Genomic DNA, 18,339 nt, shown 5'->3' on the forward strand with positions numbered 1-18,339 from the left:
TAATAAGGAAAAAAGAAATTTCTTTAAGAACAAGTAACAATTTACAACATTTTGTAGAAACTTGTGATTTGAAAATTGCTGATCACCGATAAACATGAAAATTAGGATTTTTTTTTTCCCTCCAGATGTCTAGGAATTTTGCATTTAGTTATTACTTGACACATGTTCAGAAGTGTGCAATTCAGACACTGGCTCGAGACATCACTGGAAGCAGATCCAAGTTGTCATGTTTCATTATAGCTATTGAACTATTGCAAGCATGCTATTATGCGGTAATGAAAGGGGTCTTCTCCTGCTCTTTTCAACTTGCAAATCTAGGAGAGATACCATATGTCATTAGTCTTTGGCACAGATTCTGGGGAAAGGAGTTCACAGAAGGGCTTAAATATGTCTGTGAGACCTTTTTCCATTGGAAGAAACGAAGGAAATGCATTTTGGTCCAGCTGAACCTGAATCTTATACTACAGCATTTAATGGGTACAAATCATTTAAAATATAACTTCAGTCACAATTTGCTTTTTGGAGAGCAATACAGGTTAAGTTTGTGCTGACTTTTGAGGATAGGATTTGGCTGTGTGTGAGTCTATGGAAAGAGTAATGTCAGTGCTGCTGATGTCCTGCTGGTTCCCTGCTGAACACTTTGGGGCTGAGGGTGCAGGACCATGGGACACACCTGGACAGGATTTCAGCCAGGAGTTAGGCTCTCTGGATCGGCTGCTTGGCTGGTGCTTTTTTCATCATTGCTGCATGTGGAAACAAATTGTGCTTGTGAAAGTAAATATGTAAATCAGTGTGGAATTATGTTGAGTGTCTGGGACTGAGGTCTGACCTAGCTGCCTTTCTTCAGCCTTGCTGACATTCTGTGCTTGCTTCAACTTGCCAGGGTAATAATGTCTTCAGTGACGCACTGTACAGCCATGACTCAAGCATTTAAATCTGATCTTCTTGAGAAGTCATTTGAACAGCTCTGTCACTGCAAGGCTGTTTTCAAAAATTGATATGGCATTTATTTAATTGGTAAAGTATGCATGAAATGAGTGAAGAGTCTTATGTTCAGTACACAGGACTTTCAAAAAAGCAGATTCCTCCTTAAGGATGCATTTGTTCTTCCTCTGTTCTGTTTTCGTTCTCTGTCATGAAAGTTAATTTTGCAGGATAAATCTCCCTTAACTAAATTATTTTCCTTATGGTATAGCAACGTATTACTGTTGGTAGAAGATACAATGGTATGCTAATCTCTATTCTATTCTAATCTCTAATCTATTCTAATCTCTGTTCTATTCTGGGTGAAGGCAGAAATACTTTTGAAGTCTTTCAGTGTCTTCTCTAACCTGCTAGTGCCCCCAGATACCTACCTACCTATCTACAAAGTAACACTGTAAATGCTCTGGGTAGGTTCTGCTAAGTGGGGATGCACCCTGAAGAAACATCCTGTGGTTTCAGCCACCTGAAACTCAGCCAATCCAGATGGGGCTTGGAAAAGTACCAAAAGCTGCATTGAAATCTTAACTAATAATGAGATAATGAGGGACGATTTTGTGGCCGTGACCAATGAAATTTTACGCTGAACTTGCTAGAAACACTGCTTTTATTACTGATGGTCTGCAATTTCAGAAATGGGCAAATGCTGAGTTCTTGATGCAAACTCTATTATTAAAAGAAATAAAATTGCAGGTTTATGGCCTTTTTGGTTTCTTGTTTTTTGGAATTGGAGTGGTTTTTTTTTTGTTTATCCAGACTAAAAGCTCATCTGATGCTGCTTTCCTGAGGGAGACTGGCTAGTAATGGATTCTTAGTGAAGACAGTGATTTAAAACTGATAAAAACCTGAGAAGCAGGTTGCCTCTAATCTAGCAGGTTGCCTCTGATCTAGCAGGTTTGTTACTACTTGATAAGCTTTTTTCCCCACGTTAATTTTTTTAATTGTTGTTGGAACCAATTTGTGTTCTAGCTTCTAGTGCATGCTATAGCACTGACTTCCACAATTCCACATTGCATATAAGGACTTCTTTAAGAGAGGCCTTTGTGGGTTCCAGAACTGTAAGAAAAAATGGGGGCCAGATGCACAAAGATGGAATTAACTTGAATGAGGGGAATAAACACTGACAGAATAGCAAATTTATTTTGGCCTACGTTACCTATTGTAATATGAAAGAATATTAAACAGCGAGTTAAAGTATTTGCAAGACAAAGATAGAATTCAGTAATTGGCTGTGGTAGCACAGGATGGTCCAGGACCACTGTACATCCTTGTATTTCTTAGCAACTTTTCTTAGATTAAAAATAAAAGAAAAAAGAGTAGAGGTAGGCAATTCATCCTTGCTAACCACTTGTGGTTTAATAATGTGTCATTTAGGTGTCTGTTTCCTGATATTATTTTCAAAAACATTGGAGAATTTTGCACTACAGTACTGTATCATGGGGATTTGTTTGACTCATGTGTTAGAATAAGAGGGAGTGCCTCTATTTGTATTAGCTGGAGCAGGATTGTGAACTATTATCTTACTTTGTTATCTGAGCTAGGAGTGTACAAGGAAGTTTCTTCTACTAATGGTTGAGCTGCTCTTCAGATAAAGCCCTCCACAGGATCCCTGTAGCCCTAATTAATCAGCTGTTAAAACAGTAGTTGATAGACAGGCTTGCTTTAAGTTCGAATTGCCTGCAATCAGAGATAACAGGTGAGTCCCATTTGGCAGTGAGATATGAAAGTAAGAGAGTGATCTGTTATCAAAATGAATATGGCACTCAAGTCAAAATTGAAGTTTGCAGTAAGAACCAGCAGAGTGAAACAAAGGGGAATCTTTTTTTATATGGAGTGATCAAAATGCCATTACTTTGGTGAGTATTTTAGACAGTTCTGAATCCATGTTGTAAATGTTTGCACTAAGAGCACCCGTTATCAAGACAAATTTATACTTCTGGTGAATATATTCTACACCGGTAATGCTGCTAAAATTGTTGGTAGGGAATGCTAACGGCTTTAGGAATTGGTGCTCCCACAGTGCATGCTGGTGGGCAGCACACCCAAGCAGCATGCAGGTTGCATGTGTGTGGTTCAAATTAGGGCTTAACGTGTGTCTTTCTGGGTCACTGCCTTAACCATCAGGCTGTGAAGTGATTTCTGTACTCACTCTATGGTTAATAGATGATGCAGAGTAGTGCAGCGGCATGGGGGGAATGTTGTGCCAGTAGTTGGATTGCTTACCTGGGTGTTAGAGCAGGACATAGAATCATGAATCATAGAATGGCTTGGGCCGAGGCTTCAGTCCCTGTGCTACTGGGCTTAGAGTCACAGAGAACTTTTCTCGTATTCAGCATTAAAAGTTGAGCAGATTGGATGGATGGCAGCAAACTTTTTGGGTTGTAGGTGCTTGATCTGTTTAAAAATGTGTTTCTGTTATTGACTCATTTGCATCATGCCAACCATCAGAGAAATCTCAGGACTGATGTCACTCTGTCAGTTGCTGCACAAGCAGTGATAAAATAGTTCTCTCAGTCTAGATTCCAATTACATTTTAAATTTTTGGATATAACAAGAAGGAAGATACCAGCTTCAAAGGCAGCGTGCAGAGAGCCTGAAAGATGTATCCCTCTCTATAAACCATCAAACTCCTTTTTGGGAATTTCTGATAGTCCTTGTTTCCAGGCACGAGTGTTCCAGAAGTTCCCCTATGACGGAGATGCTTTTCTTTGAATTCTCTGTATGCAGCTGTAAATATTCTCCTGTTGGCCCCATAGTTTATTCTCAAGAAGAATGCTTATCAATGCTTAAGGAATTAAATTACCAATGGCTTCAGAGGAAAGCAAGTTTGTCACTAATCATGTAATAATCACAAATAAGGCAGCAATCTTTTTTTTGAGAGCCTGCACCCTAGTAGTTCTTTTAAAGTGCTGCAGACCTCAATAGATATCTTAATTTTGGTTGGAAGTCTCTGCAGTCATGGTCAGTGCATGTAGAATTACTTTTCCTTGCTGGGATTCCTGCACCACTGGGACAGAGTTCTGTTTTCCCAGTTCATCACTGACTGCCATTTATTTCATTTGCTTTCCATACAAGTCCTAGGGTAGGGATTTTGTATTTCTCAGTCTTCATCCCTGCTAGTGTCTTGGTACTCCTGCTCTATTAATTGATATTGCTTCACATTTTTGAAGGGCTGTTCAGCTGTCCTGGAAGCATGTTTCTCTAGGCTTCTTTTCCCCCTTGAATCTTTTTTGGAAGCTCAAAATACATATTCTGATCTTAAATCCCTCACTGTCAAGGAGGTTATACAGGTTTTCAAGATTACATGTGCATACCACTTTTGGCTCTGAGTGTAAAATTTGTGCTTTTTTATTCTTAATGCAGTCAAGCCCTGTCCCCTTTGCATACTTTCATTCTTTTTTTTTGTAATGGTTCTCATCAAATACCTCTTTATGGCATTCCAGTATTTTAGATGTTATTTTTGACAATTGAGTTTTGCTTGCCACTTATTTATCATTTAAGAAATGGTAAGAAAGAATAAGTTTTAACGTTGTTTTCCTTTTGAATCCCTCTGTGTTCAGTGCTCCGTACTTATTCAAGTCTTCATTTTGCTGTGTGCTTGCATCCTGGTGGTCACTCCTTTTGATGCAGCCTGTTCACTCTGTTTCCAGGCACTGCTTGGCCCCTCAGACAACTGCTGTTCTTGGAGTGTCTCTCTCCAGGTTGGCAGCTTCCTGCCTACCACCTGATGGGTAGTAATACAAAAGTAGTTTAAGTTTCTAAAATCAAACTCTTTGTGTTTTCTTTAAGTTTTTTTCGCAGAAGACTCTTTACAGAGCATTGCAGTTTATTTACTGCTGCTATAGTGGCCATGTGTGTGCAAACCAGTTCAGTGAAATAGACAACTTTTTTCCTAGTAGCCTTTCAAATCCTATCTTGATTGCTACCAAAGAAGCCCACAGCTGCTCAGGGCCGGATCAGCAGGGCATGTACCCATTTAGCAGATTTTCTCACCAGTCCAATGTGTGTTGCTCCCAGATATCACTGACTATTTTCAACAACCCTCCTTTTCTGGGGATCCCATTGGAAGTGGAACAGTGACTGTACAAAAGTCACCCTGCCTTAATTGAGGTGCAACAAAGGACATGAAGTGTGCAGATCACGCTTCTGTGAGCCCACAGATGTGTGACTGATGTAACATCCCTACTCCCATTAAACCTTTGGAGCGGGTGTTTTTTTTTTTACAGTGATGGGTTAAATAAATAAATCATTCTTCCAGATACTCACATTTTACCTCCATTTCAGTTAGAAATCAGAGAATGAAGCAGTGACGCTTGGAATTGTAACGTTCATCTTTATATATTTAACCATTAACCAGATGCGTGTGCACACGTGTACATGTGCATGCACATACACGCACAAGCTGTATTAAAGACACATTAAAAGAAACACTTCCAGCACAGGGATTTAGCTGTGTGAATCCCATTAACATTAATGGGAATTGTTCCCCTAAATCCCCATGTATCTCGTTAAAATATACCTATTAGTGAAAGGCTGAAGCCTACAAAACCCAGCAGTTTCCAAGTTAAAACTGAAACTTCATCATTAACCTATCCCATTGTGCCTAGGTAATGCAACACCCTTTAACTTCTCAAATTCAAAGGTATCTTTTCTCCATTGAACTTAAAACAAACCTTGCCTTGTTAATACAATAGGTTCTGCTGTAGTTAGCCCACTCAGTAACTCTTGATCATGTTAGAAATGTTTTCCCTCTCTCAACCAATACCATCTATAAAGAGACAGTGTTTCCAAAATATCTTTGAAACCTTTAAGAGAAATTGACTATAAAATATAAATGGACTAATGCGTTCTTTAATTACAGATCAGAACATTGAATTATGATGTGGGAAACTACGAGGTATTGGGTTATTGTTCTTGGGATTTTTTAAGATAGAGATTGACACCCAAATCACTTGAGGAATGGATACCCAAAGGAGTCAGATACACAAAGAAAACTTTATTTACAGTAGCTATTTACAGTTGTGCTGATGACAAAAAAAGATTTTAAAATGAGCACCCCAAATTCTGGCTGGTATAGTTGTATGCATTTTGGACATCATGAGTTGTATTTGTGAGTGATGACAAAGGTCCCTGTGTCATGATGTAGTTCAGCAGAGAGATGACCAAGCTAAGAGTAGAAGAGCTGGCTCAGCCCTATGAGCTGCCTTTCCACAGTGCTATATCTGAGTTACTGAAGAGGGTGGATGGAAGGGTAGGTTAGTGTGTATGGAGGTCTGTGCTAAAGAAAGATGTGCTGTTTCTGATACATGAGGCCACTCACTCACCATTGGCTGAGATAATTCTGTAGGTATAACAAAAAACTATGCTTTTATACCTTTGATAACAGTATAACTTTTTCAGCTTTTGATATGATGCTGAAATGAGGAATGTCTGCCAAAGCAATATTCTAAGTGATGCACTGGTAAAATATTGAAATCATAGACCTGTATCAAATATTATTTTCTCCCAGTTTAACAGCAGAGATAAAGGTCTACAGTAAGTTCTGTCACTTTTTTCTGTCTTTTTTTTTTTTAATTTTCCTTTTTTTTTTTTTTAAGTAGAGCAGAGTACAGAAATCTACACAACCTCATTGCTGTTGTTTTCATTTTTACTGGAAACAGTTCTTCCGCCTTTGAGCTGGAACGAGTGGGTGAATATATCCTCCCATCCAAGCAAAAATTACTGTAATTACACTTTATGTATGTGCTTATTTCCCTCTGCTCTCCCCCAGTGCAGACCTCTGATCTACTGCATTACAAATAGTATTTCTGGCTACAAGTCCCAATTGGTCCTTGTTAACCTGTGACCAATGCTCCTGGCTCAGTGCTGCTCAGTGAAATGCAGTTCATGCTAGACCTGGTACCGGAGTTTGTTCAGCCAGGAGGAGCTCTGGTAGGACGCCTTCCACTGGCTTAGCCATTAACAATAAGCAGTGAAATGAGTCATCCTTACTTTATTTTTAATTAGAGCAGCAGCTAGCTGAAGCACTGGATAAGGAGCAAATTAATATTTAGGTATAAAGAATATTTGTTTTGAACATTGTATTTTAGATATGCTTTATGAGCTTAATATGACGTTTTGCTACCACAGACTCACTGGAATATCTGCACTGACTTCTGGAGTAAAATAATACATTGAATTTTAAATACCGTTAGGATTAATGTCATGTCCAGCCCAGATCATTCCTGTACAAAACAAAAGTTCTAACAAATCATGCTTTTTAGTACCCGGGACCCATTGAAAAGACATTAATGCTTTTAAAATGAGGAATGAACCCAGTGCCCAGCTGAGCTGCAGCACCAGCCCTTGTCACAACGACGCTGCAGTCTGTGCTCTGCCAGGTGGTGGTTTAAGGAAGGTCATTTTTGAGGTGTTTTGGAAAGCTGAAGGAGAGTCTGCTGTTTGCCATTTTGGTACATCTAGATGAATAAAAATCTTCTGTAGAAACTTAGTTCTGTTATTTCTTGCCCGTGTTGTTGCTTGTACAGGAAAATCCAACTCACTCTGCTGTATGCTTGGCAATTTTGGTTCTTCTCAGCCTGGCCACAGCTGCCCTCTGCTCCCTTCTTTTCTTACATGTATTTTAATTTGTCCCTTGCTTTGAAATTTTGTTAGGGCAGAAAATGTCCTGAGATTTCTGAGATGATATCCTTAATTTCATCCAGAAGAACCATGAGGAAGAATGTCACACTGCCTGTTATATGTGCATGGTATTTATTTCTCATATACTGTTACCATTTCTTGCTACAGAAGCACTGAACAGGTAATGATTAAAACTTGTTCTTAGGATGGGTGTGTTTTTAGCTTATCTTGCACTGGGATTTCTTCTGCATCCCTAGCTAGTTGTGGGAGGACAGCATGTGATGGAACAGCCAGAGCAGTGATGCTAAAAGGATAGGAAGCAAGCTGTGCTGGGCCAAGGACTTGGGCTCTGCAGCGTGCTTCAAAGCGGCACACAAAATATTAATCACACGATCAGGTGCTTCTTTCTGCACAGCCTGAACGCAGCATTCCTTGTTCTGCATGCAGGCAGTCACACTCCTCATCAGGTTTCTGCAGCTCAGGTTGCGATGGCTCCAACAGTTCCTTTGCTGGGAAGGCAGAGGGTCTTTGGTGGGAGCAGGGAGAGTGCCCCACACCTACGCTGCCTGCCTCGTTCTTCCTCCTGGGGTGGCAGGGAGAGGGGCAGAGGGGATGAAGGACTGCGTGTGGCTGGTGGTGGCTGTGTGCAGAGCGTGTGCCTGGGCACTGTGAGGGGCTGCAGCAGGCTGGTGGGGCTGAGTGCTGGGGGACACCCCAGCCCAGAGGCATGTAGCTGCTCTCTGGGCTCCTTTATGCTGCAGGAAATTTGGCATTTCGCTTCACGGAGAATGATCTTGAGAGAAGGACCTGCTCCAGAAATTTTTTGCAGAGCGTAACAGAGGTAAACAATACTTTCAGAGAGATTAATGCAGATAGGAGCAGGTCAGGATTGGGAGCACAGACTGATACAGAAACTGGAGAAGAGCGAACACTAGGATGGCTAAGGCAAAGAATTAGAACTGGAGATGTCATACTTGGTGGACAACACTTGAAAATAAGCACCCTTATGTTGTGTAAAGGGTTTAAGAGAAGGACAAAGTGAGGGGAAAGAACTGCAGATCCCTCAGGTAGGTTGCTTAAAATCCAGCAGAAGCTTAGAATTTTGAAACTGACTGGTATAAATATGAAGGGGTCTGCCTTTGTGTAGAACCAGATATTGTCTGGTTCCCGACGTGGGATTACATCTTTCCCCCTCTCTCTCCCTTTGTGACCATTACATGTTTTCATAGTAAAATCCAAATTGTGGAGTAACTGAAAAATTATATCGAAGAGTGTCCAAGTAGTGATTATATGTGTTACTGTAGATTTTGATGTCTGCATGTAGTTATGTAAGATTTTTTGGAGGGAGTTTGAAGCCTGCTTTCAAAAAATCAGTTGGTTTCCTTAGTTCTCCACTGGATTGAATTGCTCTAAATGAGACCAGTATTATTTCATTTGATCTTGTAATTAAACAGTGTAATTTATATTAATCCATTAGGTAATTTGGCTAATTGCTTTTACGCTGATTGTATCTTAGCCTTTTTTCTTTTAAATTATTGGAACCAAGCAGTTATCTACTGAAAACCAGTAACTTATAAGTGAAGAAAAGATTTTTCTTCTATTTTTTAAATAATATTATTTGGTTCTTTGATTAAAAATTGTTTTAAAATATAATCACAGAAGCCCTGATTCAGCAAAATGTTTAAGCATGTAATTCCAATGCTATTTAGTAAACTTTGGGACTTTCCTGCATCAGAATCTGAATGATGAAAAGCCAGATTTTCCTCAGAACTGAAAGCTTTCCAATCCAGGGAAGATAAAGATGGTTTCATGCTAAGCAAAAGATATTGGCTTTATTCCTGTTTCCATATCACTGGCCTACAGTGATTAACCTCAGTGAGTTACTCATCCTGAGTCCTCATCTCCTCCTTGTGAGCAGTTGAGAACATTTGCTCCTTTGCAGGTAAGGGTATGTGCCAGTATCAGCTGTAAACTGTGCTTGAGTGCATAAGGCTTAGATGACTAATAGAGAATGACAAATAATGCACATCAAACAGTTAGCTCTAGAATCACTGATTAAATTGAAATCTGTTTATGTGCATTCAGATAACATTCATTCATATGAATACATTCACAGAGATCAGGCTGTGAATTGTGAGAGAACCTTAAAGGTTCTCTTGTATTTAGAAAGATGGATTCACAGTTCACACACTTGAGTGTAATTGGACTTATTGCAGTTAAGGTCATCTGTGTAAGAATATGCAGGATGCGTGTGCCCTAGTGAGAAATTCAACAAGGACTCACCTGGGGCAGTGCATCCTCCTTTTTCTATTGATAGCACTGAATTATTGTCTTTGCCATAAGCAGGGAACCTACCTGACCATATAGGAAAAGACACACATTCAAATAAACAGTGGTGTGAGAAGTCAGAATGGATGAGAATGTGTAAGCTGATTCTTGAGAGTGAAATAATTTCTTGGTAGGTCTGCCAGAGTTCAGGGTTTTTAGGTTGCTCACTTGCCAGCCTAAAAGAGCAAAAAGGAGAGAAGGCTTGCTACAAGGTTTGTCAAGCTTCAGGAGATGGCAGATAAATCTGTGATGCTTTAGTGCATCATGCTGGATTTACTATCTCTGTGCTGTTCGCTTTTGGTGCTTTAGGTGTTTAAGTAGTTGCAGCCATTTATGTGTTCTTTGCTTGTTGTTGCCTCCTTGTCATCTGCTTGCTATGCTATAGCTGGACTTGGTAAAATTCTGCTGCAGATCTAAATGGGGAGGTTGGTGGCACTGCATGGGACAGGGGGATTGGAGATTCATGATCCTTGAGATCCCTTCCTACCCTGGCCATTCTGTGATTCTGTGAGCTGTGAACATTGTGTGTATGAGAAGTGGGTGCAGTTATCTTAGCTCTGGTGGAACAGGCAAGAGCTTTGGATGTGCAGATGGGGATCTTGCAAGATGATGTCGTTCTGCAGGTGTTCAAACTTCAGCTTCTGAGCACAAATGCATTGGATTTACAGTAGTCTCACTGGATACCAGCCCTACATCCCTGTGGGCCATTTCTGTGCCTTGCTCTGTTACTGATCTTGCTATGACTGCCATATCCTAGGGAATACATATATCAGATAAAAATTTACCATATATTTCATGGATGTATATCACTGCTTTATACACTACCCTCCATTAACAGTTACGTTGCTGTTATCATGACATTTTTGAATCACACCTTGCAATTTTACTATTTACCCTTGCTGATTTTCTCATGCCTTTCATTCTTACTCCAGGTCTATTGAACTGACCCAGGCAGGCAGATTTTCCTTACCCTTCTTTTTATCTATTTAATAAATAAAATTATGTACTTTCAGGCCTATTCTTTATAGTATTTCTGGTAAACTGTAGTTGGATTAGACTTACTACCTATGGCCTCATTTTGTCTTTTCTATATTCTAGCACTAATTACTAGTGATGTGATTAATGTTCCTCATGCCTGGTAGCTTTGTTCTTTCTGGTCTTGAGATGATGGTAATTAATCCAACTTTGAAAAAATATTGCAGTTCTGATCACATGTCACATTTCTAATTATTTTTGGAAACCAGAAACTATGTAAAAGCTGAATAATGAGAGCTGTACTTATGCAACTATAGTTACAGAAGCATTTGATCTAAGTATCACTGTCAGAGGTACTAACTGTATGTAAAAGGATGCCTGTAAGTGATTTGTGATTACATTAATTTCATATAGGATTAAAGTATAGACTATACTTCCAGTTCTTTTTTCATATAGTGGTAGCGAAGTGTTGTTCAGTTTGAAGGAAAAAAAAACACCTTAAAAACCGCAAGAAATTCTGTTCTTTAAAATTGACAAATTCAAACACATTTTTGAAATGTCTTTAAAATACTTGAAGTAGGTCCAGATTTTCCTGTATTAATGCCCTCTACTTGTGAGTGTAAGATTGCACAGTGGATTGCTTAATATCAACCATATGGAATCACGTGCAGCTGGTGAAGAGTGCCTTGATTTTGTTGGTTTGAGACAAGGTGAGATCATGAGGTACATGATAGCAGCTTGGGAGAAAGTAAGAAACAAGTGTGCTACATGCAGTGCATGCTGGTCACATCCCATACTGTGCTACGGGAGGGTGATCAGATAGGACAATGGTAAGGGCAGTGCAGGAACATAGCAGAGAAAGAATAGATGTTACTTTCAGAGCATTTTGGTTTATCTTGCAATGTCTGTTTTCTTTGCAAAATCACTAATGGTCACTGTTACTGGAATTGTTAAAGTGACCTTTAAATTGCTTTACAAATATTGAGTTGTGGATGCAATCTGCTTTGCACAATAGTCAATTGTCCATCCAACTTAAACAAAACAAAAAACACACCGAGCATTTCAAGTTCTTTCAAGAAAATTCCTTCATGTATTTATTTATTTTTTTAGGAGTATCATCTGTAATCCTTAGCTTTGCAGTAATGCCCCCTTTTTTTGTGGTTAGGAGCGATTTTTTTTGGCATGAGGAATGGCTAATATCTTGGAAGGTAATAAGGTTTTTCTTTTACTTTTTTTCTCCTTGATTTTGGCAGTATGCAACTGAGGCAGCATGCAATTCTCACTGAACTTTTCTTATTTCACACTTGCACTATATCACACATATATCTCACATTTATCTAACTCTGTGTACATGTCTGCATACATCTTTCAGAATGGAATAGAATGTAAGGCTGAATGCAAATCTGCTTGGCCCATGGTTCTGATATGGCAGCTCTGTCCCCACATATATAGGTGTCTGTCCTCTCTCCTCTCTTGAGTTGTTAATTCAGTCTTCCCTAACCCATCAAGGTTTGACAGTTAACAAGCAGTAGCTCTTTGGTTCCTAGATGATCCTGAGACAGCCTTGGGAACACCTGGCAAGCGGCACAGTGGGCACATCTGTGGGAGAGGCAGGTCAGACATGAAGGTGGAATCTTACAGCTCTTTCAGCAGAAATAAAGTGCTTTATATGAGCACCTTTATGCACTTTGTGTATATCATATCAAGGTGCATATTATATATATTATATATGCACCTTTATGTAACTCACAGTTATTCTACTGTGGCTATTCCACTCCTTTAGTTGAACAGCATGCTTGTGTACAGCTACAAAGCTTGTCTCTGCTTAGGGAGATTTGCAGTCTTGATACTTTACTGCAACATATACTAAAAGTCATTGCATTAAAGTGGAGTTCTGGCAGCTTTTCAACCCTTTCATAATTTCTGAGATTTTTCTTGATTCTCAGTTGAAAATCTAATTAAAAAGTTGATGTCAGTTGTTGTGTAAATCAGGGTGAAGCTAGTTGTTTTGTAAATATGCCTTCTCTGTGTTGGTGTTTGACTTTTTTTTGTCATGGAAGATTCACTTTAAGAGAGAATTTTGGTTCTAAGTGGCCTCATACATTTCTTACCTCCTGTGTATCAGTACTGTTCTGTATTTTTCTGGCACCAAAATCCTGAGCGATGTGACTGATATTTCAGTGATGGTCTGACCCCCAGCTTACAAGAATTAACCCAGACAAATGATTTTGATCAATCTCTCCCCAGCCTGAAGTTAGTTTCATTGTCTGCATCAACAGAGTTGACGTTAAGATGCTGCAGTGGATTCTCAACACCACTTGTGATATGAGTTTTTAAAGCTGATGCCTACTTGTTACATTATTATTGTTGCTGTTATTTATTATTTACACGGTGCTATTGCTGTTTGTGAGGCTTTACAGAAAATACAGATCCCTGACCCTGAGGGACCCCCGAGCTGGTGCCGACTGAGTGTAAGAGAGGTGTCAAACAAAAGCCTGAAGTGCCAGGAGGGATTGTGCTTGTGGGAAGCGTGAACACCAGTGTGAGTGAAGCACTGAGATGCGTTTGGTTACGTAAAGTTCAGTTGGACTCATTTTGCTAGACTGGATCCTGATCTAGTGGAATGGCAGGGGCTTGAAATTAGGTGATCTTTTAATGTTCCTTCTAGCCCAAACCACTTTATGATTCCTCTGTATGTGGGAAACTTCTTGGGGTGAGACATCCAAGTGTGCTGCGTGTCCTCACAGGCAGGGGAGGAGAGGGCCACCCACCAGTCCTGCTTTGAGGTGGTCTCCTGGGACGGGAGAAGTTGTGGCCTGTGGAGTTGACAACTGTTGGCTGGCTCCAGCCACCTCCCTGTCACACCATGTAGCAACACCTCAGTTTTCAGCAATCCTGTACTGGAGGTGGTCTAATGGTATGGAGGGCTGCCCCCAGAAGAATTCTTGGCACCTCTCCATAGGGATACAGTGACACTCCAAGAACCTCAGAAAGTAACAGATACACCCCTGACAAGACTGATGTACTGCATACACAGAGACTGTAATTAGGCAGCCATATAACTAGTTGAAAGGTAATCTTTGTCTATCCAGAGAGAAAAATAAATTTTTGCTATGAATACTCAAATATCATTAAAGCAGAATAATTTTCTTCCTGTTCTGTGGCAAAATTGAAATGCCTGTTGTAGGTGGGAACAGGATCCTGCTTACTGTGCTGGATCTTCTCTATCTGCTAAGGGTTCAGGTTGCCCAGTCAGGTTCCTGTGTGGCAGCATAACTGTGCATGCGCCCTTTGATCCTTAGCAAATGCAAGGTAGTTTAACCTCATTTGGTCAAGGGTAGAGATAGTTGCAATCTTGCTTGTGTTTTCATGAATACAAAGCAGTGTTTAAAATGTCTTCTGCACAGTAGGAGTTTGAAATGTGCCTTGAGGCAAGAGGCAGAATTCAGACCTGGTATAAATCCATTGAATTCCACTAAAATCTCTGCCTTTGCTGTTGTTTACTCATGCCTGATTTTGACCCGGAATGAATCATAAGGGGCTACATTAACTTGACATAAATGTGCTTGTGTATGCATGTCTATATAAAAAGGCACAAAAAGGTGTCGTTAGCATTGGAAATAAAATATGGCTAATTATTGCAGATCTTTTTAAAGTATGTTTGCAAGTGATGTGTTTTCAAAACAAGCTAAACAATAATTCATCAGCTTGTGTACCGTGTGCTGGCTAATGAATAAAGTCAGGAATCAGGAAGCAAATGTCAATATGGGGTCTGATTCCCAATGCCAAATTAGAAGTATTTTGTGCCCACTTTGCACAGGTGCAAGTGACAATGTAAGTTACAGAACAGCTGGGAATCTGGTCCCACGGTCTGTTGTACTGTTCAAATAATTGAATTTAAAGTGTGGTTACTGCCCGACTAAAGCCTTTCCAACAGCATTGGTCCTAATTTCCCAACTCCAGGCCTAAGAGGAGACCAGGCCATTTGAGAAGAATGCCATTCAAGATTATCCTTTCAATCAGAATCCACAGGAAAAAAAAAAAAAGCCACTTTGTTGTATGGTGGAGGTTAATCTGTCAGGAGCAGATTCAAGTTTTGGCAAAGATCTGTGGTAAGATAAAATGAAAAAGCTGCCAAACAGCATTGTTAGCATGGGGAGGAGGAAGGGAGGGGAGCTGACACAACTTCTCCAAGTTAAATGCCAAGCACACCTATCTTGTTTTCCATCAAGCCATATGAAAACCAGGATATTTATAGTGATAGGAGGCTCTAGTGCTCATTTATCCTGGGGGCAGTGTGTTCATTGGAGAAATGAATTCATAATAGCTAGTGCTCCTTCCTGCAAAGTTTTATAGTTTACCTGAGTAAGTATAGCATAACATGCTAATAGGTTTTAAATAAAGCACATCTAAGCAATTGGTTTGCAGTGCCACATGATGTGCAGCTCAGTAGCATTCTGAGCATTTTGTCTTCAAGCTTTGGCTGCTTTCAAATGCATTTCTTTTCTCTCGTCTTTGTCATCTGCATTTATGACCTGGAAAGACATTGGTGCCAATGTTAGGATGGAAACTTGATTGACTGTTTTATTTTTTTTTAACAGGATTTAAAAATCTGCCTTCAAGTATGTTTTTAGATAGTTGCTGCTAAATGAAAATGGGTGTTTATGCAGTTATTACCCAGATAGGATGCTGCTTTTACTCCTAAGTCAGAAACAGGATGAATGAAAGTGACGGTGAGCCTGCATCTTATTCATTACCTGTCTCACCTATCACTTTTCTCACAGGATCTGGATTCAAACATAAGCTACTAAGATAAAATTAGACCAAATAGAAGTACAGTGCTACATAGTGTCTTTGCACTGCTAGATGCCTGAAAGGTAGGGTTGCTGCAGCTGCTCTCTTCTTGCTGCTGGAGCTGAGGAGAAGGCAGATTAGTTGTGGCACTGCTGCGCGTGGCTGAGGAGGAGAGTGAGAGAATTTCCTTCCCTGGGTTTCCCCTGGGTGATTTGAACACTGCTCTTATATTTTAATCCAAGAAATTTAGTGCCACCCAGAGCTCAATCTGGCTGGAGCTGCAGAGCCCACTGGTGCCTGGTGAGGGAGGGGTGCTGAGCCTGCTGCTGTGAGATCCTCCACCAGGCAGCCTCCATCTGTCTGTGCCAACTGTCTCCTCTGCTTTATGCAGGACACCCAATGCTTTAGGGTACAGCTTGTTCTTTAGGGAGTATAGGACTGGAAACCTGTATCAGGGTTATCAAGTCTGCTGCAACTGCAGGCAGCTGTGTGGTTTGTTTCATGTGTAGATGACACTTGGAACATCCTTGGCCTGAATAATCTGGCTAGTTTTGGTAATAAAGAGTACATAGCTGTTTTCATCTTTAAGTACTCTGACCCAGAGACATTACAGATTCCGTGGTTTTCATTCACATTCTCAATCTGAGCAAGCAGAACAGCATACTAGGTCACTAGGATGCTCTTAGAGTACATGCTTTAAGTGTCTATTTTCTCACAAGCTTTCATTTTTATCCTCCATTATTTTCAGAACTTCATAGTTTAGGTATAAAGTGTATCATGGGTTGGAATTGCATCCTTAAGGAAACGTTGTCAATTTAACAATGTACTAAGTGCACAGCTGGCATGGTGCTCTCTTCTCTGGTTGGGTAGTTGCTAATGAAATCTTTTGAAGATGTCAGTTGTTTGCATAAAGTGTCGAGGAAATGTGGGATAAACAGAACTTTCAGATTTTGTCAGTCTCTTCACTGTTTTTAATTGTATCCCTTCAATTTTTAGCCAATACTCCCCTGTAGCTGGTCGGGCTTGAATGAGTGAAAATTAGGTCGTAATGTATTTATTTCCATTGAGTATCCCTCAAAATATATGGAAATAGTATGGAAATAGTATGGAAATAGTATGGAAATAGTATCCCTATTTCCATTGAGATAGGTTGGTCAATTTTAATTACAGTTTAAAGAAACATAAGTTAAAGAGGTTCCCACCTCTATTTAGTGTCCTGCACTTAGGAGTTTCCACCTACCTATGGTAGCTGGCATACTTACTGAAATGAGGGAGCAGATGCAGCTACGGGTCTTTCAGTGCTCACAGCCACACCAGCAGCAGTGTACTGCCACTGTAAATCCCAAATGGCTGCTCTTAGAGAAGTAAAGGGTCATTGTGACACACCTCAAGACTCTAATTCAAATAAACTGCTGATGTAGTTCCTAAGTAGAGACAGCACTGTAATAATTCTTATGGCAAATCCATTTTCAGTGGATAGAGAAAACCATCCATTCAAAATTTGGGGACCGTTCCCTGTGCATGGTGTGCTGCTGTGGTAAAGGGTGTAAATATACCCTTTCTTTACTCTTGTGGGAAAGAGTGTAATAGACCTGACACTAGATACAATTTGAAATATTTCATAGTGAGTTTAATGACAGCTACATGTGAATCCATTCACATTCCAATATTGCTCAGATTTTCTAATTACAAATTGACTGCTCATTTTGTGTTTTTAATTTCAAAGAGCTGCTATCTACTCTCTCTCTCTCTTTCTCTCTCTTTTTCTTTCTTTCTTTCTTTTCTTTTTTTTAGACTGCCATACAGTAAGATTGAGAAATTGAGTTGGCTGGGACTGCTGAGTAACCCCATGAACTAATGAAGTAAACATTTGCAACCACTGTGACATGGAAATCATCCAGCTCTCCCTGGTGTACACCTGCAGAAACCTGTGATTCACCTCTGAGTCACTCTGCAAATGTTAGCAGGGCAGAGCTGACAGTCATGTAGAAGGCTCACTCTGTTGCCAGATCTCTCCTTCTCCCCTGGAATAATGACATTAATGATGCTTCCAAATGGCTCACGGGGTTGCAAAATGAGAGATCTAAAAATCCATGTGGCAGCTTGATTTCCTAATAGGATGCATTAAGTAGGACATTGCATGTTTTACAGGCTGAAGTTGATTAGACAATAAGAGTTAAAATATGTAGCTAAAGTGGTTTGAAAAATAGGTTTTGGAAGCTCAGATCAAAGCTTTACAGGGGGGTGATTAGATAAATAAAATTTTAAGCCTAACTGAGCAAATAATTGCACATCCTCTGAAAAGAACAGTTCATAGGGATTGATCAAATGTGAGTCACCCCACGCACAGATGTCTTTCTAAGAATATTCCATTTAATTTTCTTAATGTACACCAAAAGCAAAGAGATACTGGTGCTGATCAGTGAAAGCTCTTGTTTGCAGAAGGAAAGGCTCTTTTAAAATGATAGAGAATGAAAATACCCTACCAAGTAACCACCAAAAAATGATTCAGTTCCTGTTGTCTAACAGGGATAATTTCCTCTTTGGTGTTTTTTTTCCCCTCCTCGTTACAGAGTATGGGCTTTCTGCTCTTTAGTGTGTTGAATCCATGCAGCACACTCTCCGGCTGTTTACTTTAAA

General features: G+C 39.9%; 1 protein-coding gene across 2 annotated transcripts in view; it reads left to right on the forward strand.

Moving 5' to 3' along the window:
* The first annotated feature begins 7,547 nt into the window (after positions 1-7,547).
* The window catches only part of ATP11B (ATPase phospholipid transporting 11B (putative)), a 270,178-nt gene continuing 259,386 nt past the window's right edge, over positions 7,548-18,339 (forward strand). The window contains exon 1 of one of the 2 annotated variants that reach the window (XM_048954456.1): positions 7,548-7,551. The gene's annotated coding sequence lies outside the window, so the exon portion shown is untranslated. Of the gene's footprint in view, positions 7,552-12,988; positions 12,993-18,339 lie in introns of those variants that run through there. The other variant, XM_048954457.1, reaches the window with a different exon arrangement.

The sequence above is a fragment of the Lagopus muta genome, chromosome 9, assembly GCF_023343835.1.
Source record: "Lagopus muta isolate bLagMut1 chromosome 9, bLagMut1 primary, whole genome shotgun sequence".
NCBI lineage: Eukaryota > Metazoa > Chordata > Aves > Galliformes > Phasianidae > Lagopus > Lagopus muta.